The sequence below is a fragment of the Aethalodelphis obliquidens genome, unplaced genomic scaffold, assembly GCF_003676395.1.
Source record: "Aethalodelphis obliquidens isolate GAN/ISIS:26980383/991018 unplaced genomic scaffold, ASM367639v1 scaffold55, whole genome shotgun sequence".
In the NCBI taxonomy this organism is placed as follows: Eukaryota; Metazoa; Chordata; class Mammalia; order Artiodactyla; family Delphinidae; genus Aethalodelphis; species Aethalodelphis obliquidens.
Window position 1 is genome coordinate 10,805,462 of NW_020837999.1, and position 9,298 is coordinate 10,814,759.

The window sequence follows — 9,298 nt, forward strand, 5'->3', positions numbered from 1 at the left end:
TCTCCTCTCCAACACACAACCCTGTTTCCCTAACACTTTATTCACTCTACTTTTTCAATATTCACAAGATGTAAGTATTTTTCCCTTTTTTACACGAAGAGAACTTCTTTCAAAATAATCATTTTTACCCTCTGCTTTACCAGGACACATCTTGTCATCCTATGTTTAGCCCCCTTTAAAGTACTGTTCTACTTAAACCTAATGCCACATTTTAAAAAACACCCTTTCTAATGATGTTCTGCAGTTTCTTACAATCTAAATGTGTATGAACGTGGAGGGATGTTAAATTCGATTGCAGGCTTTTCCTAGAATATATACTTGGAGTGCAAGGGTTCCAGTTGATTTCTTAAATTCTTAGCCTAGTCTTTTATTTTCTATCTCTGACCTTTGTTCTGTCTGACTTTGAACTATTAAGGATCTCCCAGTAAATATTAGTAGCTTTTTAGTTTTTATTTTCTTCTTTCTTTTTTTCATTTTCTCTCTTCCTTTTTTTTTGCAGAGAAAATGACCTTTTAATCATGTTTCTTTCTCCTTTGTCTATCAAAGCTTGCATTCAATGAAAATTGAAGTCTCTCGGGAGCAAATCTGTCCTCAGTCAATTCACTGATTACATATTAAGTGCTAGGCACCCTATGCCTGGCTACCTTACCAAGAAATGAAAATGTCCTTTCTGTTAATAAGGATTCCAGCCAAGAACTCTCAGCCTCAGAATAGGGAGGAAATACATGTTTTGCCAAAGCAAGCACAGAATAGGGAAGAAATAAAAGGTAAACATCTTAATGGGAGTTCGGGGTTATGAGAACCTGGACAGGAGATCCTGAACTAGTATTCAGATTAAGAGTTGGGAAGAGCATTTCCCTACTAATCGCTTCTATCTGGGTAGACTTTACATAAAATGCTTTGAGCCCTTAATTTGCCATTGGAGAGTATTTAAAAATACCTCACCAAACCACATGGAGACTATATAACTAAGTGAGAGGAGAGAAAGTAAGTGTGTGATTGTGTGTTTGCATGTGTTTATACATTGTTGAGAGGCAGAGAGGAGAGTGACACATCAGAAACATTTTAATAGATATGGACTGACTGTGGCCGTAAGAATCTCAAAAAGCATTTCACCTATTCCTTGGGCAATTATGTTGCCACAAATGAATATTAGATGAGAGAAATCAACACACCCTTATTTCACTTCATTCAGGATTTCCTAACTTACAGCTCATTCCCATGTGATTGTGAATGCTGTTTTTTGGAAGCTGCCTTAAAAGTTTACATGTTTTTATAAAACGGGACATAACATTTTTCTTAAAAGTTCTATGCATTCCTTTAGAAATAAAGTATATCAGAAGTAAATTATTTCACCACATGGCTTGGCTAAATAGGCTAGGCAGCTCTGGCCTCAGGTGAAATCTATTCTGTGTGGTCTGACATGAGGAGGCTCTTGGGCTGAGTCACAGACTGGACTTCCAGGGCTGCCACCTCACAAGGGACTGTCCACTGCCAGTGTGCCTCTGGTAATCTCTGGAACCCCCTGGGAATTTCCAAAGGGCACACTCTGAGCGCTGGGCCACATTAATTCTAATTCTCAGGGAAAAACCCAAGAGCAGAGCTAAGACAACCACCACAATGCTGATAGGTTTGCAGTCTCCTGATTAAGCCCTTCTCAGCTACACATATTGCTTAAACCCTGCGAGAGGGGCATCCCACCCTTCCCCTCATCTCCACCTCTTCCGTCTTGGTAGAAGCCCAGCTGCTGTAAGGTTGAAGAAGGCAGTTATGTAGGAACGGGAGTGCAAATGGGATTTAAGGCCTGTTTCCAGGCTCTGCCAGGTGTCAGACTCTGTCGTTATACCTCCCCATGCAAAGTCACTGGTGTTGAGAGATAATACATTCCTTTCCCAGACTCAGTTTATTCCACTGAGTACAGCCACTTGGGTACAACCTCCTGGCTGAATCAATCAATAGACCTTTACAGCTGGAAAAGGTTTTGGAGCTCATCTAGTCCCAATCCCTCTGTTAGAGGTGCAAGGGTGCAGCCACTTATCCAAAATCATGGACCCTGTTTGTAGAAAAACCTGAGCTACAACTTAGGGTTTCCAACTCCTTAAACAATGCTGTTTTCTACTACAGTTAAGTTTTATCCTTAGATTGGCCCCTAGAGAGTGTATGAGGTCCATAGACTCATGCCAGTCAGGTGGGTGATAGATTAGTCTCGTTCCTAAGACCATCAATTTTATTTTCTGATTAAATTCTACAGGTGACTGGTATTTGTAACATGACCTTCATGTCAGGACTGTTACACATTAGCTTGTTTTTTAAGGGTTTAGGTGTAATCACCATCCAAGCCATTATTGGAGGCCCAACGAAGACCAGAAGTCCTTACGAAGAGAAATTTGGGAAATAATGGTAGACTGGAAGGAGATATTTTTACATTTTTGCCTTGGACATCTATATTCAAACAAATGCCTGCCCTTAGTCCCAGTGTAGCCTCCAGAAGATGGGATTAATAAAGAGCTCATACATTTGACTCCTAGAACCTCCAATGTAGCTGTATCATTTTGCTTCTCCCACTTTCATTCATTCCACATGTTTTCACCAAATTAGTGCTGGATGCCATGAAGTATATGTAGATAAGTAAGACATCTGTCTCTGAGGAATTTATAGACTTGTAAGGGAGAAGAGGCAAAAATTACAATAAAAATGTGATAGCTCTAATAGAGGTATATACATAGCTCCAATGGAACAGAGAAGAAAACCAGTAACTTGGCGGTGTTAGGGAAGTGTGCAGAGAGAAGCTGACATTTTATTCATTCATTCATTCACTCATTCATTCATTCAACAAATATTTATTGAGATCCTATTGCTGCAAGGCACTGTTCTAGAGCAGCAAAGAAAAACAAAGTCACTTCTTTTATGGAACACTCATTCTAGTGCTCTAGGAAATATGCAAGCAAACAAATAATTACATAATATTGCAAGTGGGGATGAGTACTAAGATGAATAAATCAGGGTAGAGGGACAGAGTGGTGCCCAGATGAGGATATGTGCTATTTTAAGTAGGATAAGGTGATAGTTAGGCAGTAAGCTGAAAGTAGTGAGAGAGGACATCAAGCAAGTATCCAGGAAGAGGCTGTTCCAGGCAGAGGGAACAGCAAGTGCAAGGGTTCTGAGGTGGGAGTGTGGTTGGTATCTACAAGGAACAATGAGGAAGCCAGTGTGGCTGGCCCAGAGCAGGAAGGTGAAGAGTCATAGGAGATGAGAACAGAGATATACTGAGGTGGAGCGAGCAGATCAGGCAGGGCTTTACAGGCCATGGTAAAAACTTAGGATTTAATTCCAAGTGGAATGGGAAGCTACTGGAGGGGTTTGAGCAGAAAAATGGCATGATTTGATCTAGGCTTTAGGAAGATCACTCTGGCTGCTGTGCAGACAGACTACAACTCGGGGAAGACTAGGGTCAAAAAAACAAGCTAGGAGTCTAGTGTAGTATCTCAGAGAAGAAATGGTGATAGCTTGGACTGGGGTTGTAGGAGTAGAGGAGATAAGATATCTGAACACCATCTTGAGAAATTGGTGAGCCACTTGTAGCTGAACATAGAGAGTGCACAGGCCAGTAGTGAAGAATGAGGCTGGAGAGGTTAGCAAAAGTCAGAAATAAGAGGTTTTGGCTTTATTGAGTAAACACCCAAAATTCTTAAACAATCAGAATTAAGGACAAGGGTAATATTTGATTCCAGGAAGATTATTCTGACTGTGGTATGGAAACTGGCCTGGGCTAGGAAGAGACTAGAGGCAAGAAAACTACAATCAAATAAATGCAAGTCAGAGGATAAAGGCAGTGGTTTAATAATATCTGAGTTATGGTTAACGATAGGTTTGTTCTCATAGGGTACACTAACTTTTCACACAGGACGGAATTTTTTAAGATTAGGGAGTGATGGTGGCATTCCCATTTAGATGTCAAGGATGGCAGAAGACAGGCAGAGGCAGGAGGGAGGCATGTTTCCACAACATATATACTGGGCAAACCCCAAAGCACTTTCCCTAAGGGCCTTGCTAGTGTGGCACAAATTCCGGGCCCACACAGGCTGAGCAGGCTGATAAGTAGGCAGGCCTCTGAATGGGCTGCTCCATGACATGGCTGAGCTGTAGGGCAATGTTTTGATGACTACATATAGGCAGGAGAGTCACTTGTGAGCTGAGCTGGCCTTTTACTGGATAGCACAGCATAGTCATTCAGTCTATGATTATTGTCAGGACAACACATCATGCTTCTGTTTGTGACATAGGTCATCGACTTAGGGACAATTCAGGGTCACAGCCTAGAGCAGAACTTGGATGACTGATTCACTGCTGATTCATCATATGAGCGCTTCAAGGTTGAGACTGTCTTCTCATTGTTTACTACGGCACCAAGGACAATGCTTGGACAACAGGCTCTTAATAAACTCATGTTGAGGGAATAAATGTGACTTGGAAGGACTGAGATTCCTTGTCCCTCAGTGTTCCCATCTATAAACTGAGGAAACGTCTATCTGTACATATCATACTTATAAGAATGTATTAAGTCTGTAAGTTGGAGTAAATACATTTGAAAGGCATTTCAATGCTTTCAAGGAGAACTGATTTGTGGTACATTATATTGAAAAGTAAAGAAATATTAAATAAAAGAGAACCTAAAAGGCTGCATGGCATGAAGGATTAATATTGGACTGTTAGTCTGCACAACCAAAGACTGTTTTGACTTTGCCTCTAATTCTCTTGGTGATCTTGGTATACTGATTTACATTTCTTGGCCTCAGCTTTGATATTATTTCCAAAATTAACAGTCTATGATTATAATTATGTTTTTCTGAATTACATCATTATTTCTATTGCAGAACAAAGTTCAAACTGGGCCAACAGGCATGTTTCCAATTTCATCACATCACATCTCTTAACTTCTCTGTAACTTGGAGTCTTCCGCTGGAAAGTAATGCAATAGGCAAACTGATCTTAATTCTTGTTTTTGCTCTAAGGTTCTATATGCCATACCATGGGTATGAATCCATGCTCCTTTCCTGCCTGGGCTACCACACCACAGATTCTAAATGTTTAACTCACTCATGCTTTGTAGATCACTGCTTGCTTGGAAGCTGTCCTTGATGTTTTTGAAATGGGTCACTAAGGGATTAGAACCAACGAGGGGCCATTCATTCACCAAGATTCATTAAGCTCCTTCAACTAGTCAGATACTGTGCCAGAAAAACAAAACATTAAGACAAAAAGGTTTCTGTTTTCAGTCCAGAAATCTCCTCAATAAGGTCAAGTTAGCAAGTATGATCATTTCATTATTCTCTTTATATTTTTTATATTTTATTTCATATTAGTGCATTTATAGTCTTAGTTAAAGGGTTTCATTGTCTCCTAGAGTATACATGTAGTCTTGTAGATTTGGGGGGAAGATTATTATTATTACTTAAATTTAAATCATTTCTATATCTGGAATTTATTTTTATTTATGGTATAAAGTTGCCTCAAATTTAATTTCCTTCATATGGATCAACAGTTTGGCCAGTAACATTTATTAAATTATTTACCCTTTTTTCATTTAATTGAACAAAATAGTTGTCAGTTATTAACTTTTCACATATAGTGAGCTCTATTTCTGGATTTCCTAGTCTGTTTCACTTATATATTTCTCTATTCCAATTATATTACCAAATTGATTTGCTTCTAGAGCCTTTAAAGTATGTTCTGATACCTGGTTAGGCAAGTACCCCCTTACTAGTCTTTGTTTGCAAAATTTTATTAGCTCTTCTTGTACATTTATGATTTTACCTGAACTTTAAAATGGTTTTGGATTCTTAACTGAATATTGTCCGGATTCCAATTGGAACTGCATTAAAGTTATAAATTAACTTAGGGGAAAGGGACATTTTTATGATGTTATTTTCCTACCCAAGGTCATAATATGTCTGACCACTGGTTCAGACCTTCTTTTATGTCAGGTCAATAAAAAATATATTTGAAAAATAATATTTTCAATGAAGAGGATAAATAAAGCATTTATAAGACAAAGTGCTCTTATAAATTAATGAGAGGAATAAACAACCAAAAGAAAAATGAGCAAAGGACAGGAACAGGTAATTTACAGAACAGTAAATCCAAATACCTGACAAACATATGGAAAGATACTCAAATTCATCCATGAAGATTTTCAAACTGAAGACAAAATGAGGTATCGCTTTACACCAGGGTTTCTCAGCCTCGGCACTACTGGCATTCTAGGCTGGATAATTCTTTGTTGTGGAGGCTGCCTTGAGTATTTTAGGATATTTAACAGAATCCCTGGCTCTGCCCACTAGAAGCTAGTAGCACCTACTCCCCAACTATGACTGACAGTTATGACAATCAAAAATCTCTCCAGACTCTGCCAAGTGTCCTGGGGGTCCGGCTGGGGCAAAATCATTACAGGTCGAGAACCACTGATTTTCACCTATCAGACGAGCAAAAATTTTAAACTGATTACACCTGTTGTTGGCAAGTATGCAGTGCAGAAAGAATACTCTCATATGTGGCTAGTAAAACTGTAAGTTATTATAGCTTTTATGGAAAGTGACTGAACAATTCCTATTAAAAAATATATAACTCTGACTCAGTTATCCCACTCCCTGGAATAAATCCCATAAAATGAAAACAATACGTAGACATATATTGTACGAGGATGTTAACTTCAGGATTGTTGGCAGTGACCAAAAAACTAAAACCAGAGTGGCCATAAAAGGGAATAGTTTTCCCTTTTAGCACACCCACACAATGCAACCTTAGAAAGAATTAGAGCTTAACCTTATTACATGGAATGTTTTGCATGAATTATTCCTGAGAAAAAGCAAGATTCGAAAGGGTACATAATATAATTCTACTTTTTGCAAAACACACATTCGCTCATGCTTTCATATATAGATCTTCCTCGACTTACACTGGGGCTATGTCTCAATAAACCCATTGTAAGTTGAAAATATCTTCAGTCGAAAATGCATTTAATACACCTACCAAACATCATAACTTAGTTAGCCAACCTTAAACACGTTTAGAACACCTTACAGTAGCTTACAATTGGGCAAAATCATCTAACACAAGGCCTATTTTATAATAAAAGTGTTGACTATCTCATATAATTTATTAAACGCTGTACTGAAAATGAAAAATATAATGATTGTCTGGGTACCGCATGATCACCTGGCTGACTTGGACTGTGGCCTCAGTAGCTGCCCAGCATGGCAAGAGAGAATCATACCACACTAGCCCCAGAAAAGCTCAAAATTCAAAATTCCAAGTACAGTTTCTACTGAATGCTTATCGCTTTCACGCCATCATAAAGTCGAAAAACCATTAAGTCGAACCATTAAGTTGGAGACCATGTGTATAGAGGAAAACGTCTCTCAATATTCTATTTACCCTTACAGAATGGGCAAAAGATTCGCATATCATATACCTGACAAAGCTCTACTCTCCAGAATATATGAAGAACTCTTACAACTCAACAGAAAGATAAACAATTCAATTATAAAGTGGACAAAAGACTTGAGCTGACATTTCCTGAAGAAGACATACAAATGGCTAACAAATACATGAAAAGATGGTCAACATCATTAGTCATTAGGGAAATGCAAATGCAAATCAAAACCTCGAGACACCATTTCACATCCCTAGGATGGATATTTTAAAAAAGGAAAAAAGAAACCAAGTGTTGCCAAAGATGTGGGGTAATTGGAATCCTCATACATTGCTGGTGGGAATGTTAAATGGTGTACGTTCTGTGGAAAACAGTTTGTCCATTCCTTAAACAGCAGGACATAGAATTAGTAGGCGATCTGGCAATTCCACTCCTATTTACCCCAAAGAATTGAAACCAGGCATTCAAATACTTACACATAAATGTTCACAGCAGCACTATTCACATAGTCAAAAAAGGGGAACACCCAAATGTCCATCAACTTATGAATGGATAAACAAAATGTGTTATGTTAGGTGGAATATTTTTCAGCTGTAAAAAGAATGGAGTACTGATACATGCTACAATGTGGGTGAACCTTGAAAATGCTATGCGAAATGAAGGAAGGTAGAAACAGAAACTCACATATTGTATGATTCCCCTTGTAGGAAACATCCAGAAGAGGTAAATCCAGAGAGACAGAAAGCACATGAGTGTCTGCCAGGGGCTGGGGGGAGGGAAGAAAAGGGAGGGATCCCTTAACGGGTACAAGTTTCCTTTGAGGTGGTGAAATATCTTAGAACTAGATAGAGGTGACGGTTGCACAACATTGTGAATGTACTAATGCCACGGAGTTGTACGCTTAAATATGGTTAATGGGTAATCTCGCATTATGTGACTATTACCTCAATTTAAAAAATATATTCTATTTACCTCTGTATTAGTTTCCTATTGCTGTAAAACAAATTACCACAAACGCAACTGCTTAAAAAATTACAAGTTAGCTTACAGTTCTGTAGATGAGAAGTTCAGGTGGGCTTGGGTGGTTTCTCTAAAGTTGACAGGCAGAAATTAAGGTGTTGGCTGTGCTGTGCTCTTATCTGGAGGTTCTGAGGAGGAATCCACTTCCAAGCTTGTTTAGGTTTTTAGCAGAATTCAGTTCCTTACGACTGAAGGACTGAAATCCCCAGTTCCTTGCTGGCTGTCAGGCAAGAGTCAGTCTCAACTGCCACAGGGTACCCACATTCTTGGCACACAGCTCCCTCCAGCAACGGCATGGCTAACTTTCTCCTTCAAATATCTCTCCCCACCTCTTCTGCCACCAGCAGGAGCCAATTCTCTGCTTTTAAAGGGCTAGTGTGATTAGATGGGCCCACCTGGATAATCTCACGTGGGCCCACCTGGATAATCTCACGTTGGCCGTACAATGTAACAAGCAGTTGTATTGTCTCATTAAATTCAGGGGTGCCACCCCGCACTCGAAGGGGTGGGAATTATAGAAGGGCAGGCTCACTGGGAGTCATTCTTAGAATTCTGCCATGACCTCTTAGAGAAAAATAATAGAACAGTTTCTACCTAATTTAAGAACAATTGTTATTTGTTAATGCCCAACATTGCCTAAATGATTAATACCAAGGAAAAATTTCAGAACCAATGATTTACAGATGAAAACAATTTAGGTCTCCAAGACTCAGGGAAGGGATGGAAAGCTGTTCTTAATAAGTGGGCTTCTCTTTCTGAGGCCTCTTTTGTTTTTCTCTTTCCTTCTCTTCTACTAAAGCACTGAATGTATCAATAAATGTGAAGGGAAGCAATTGCCAAGAGGAC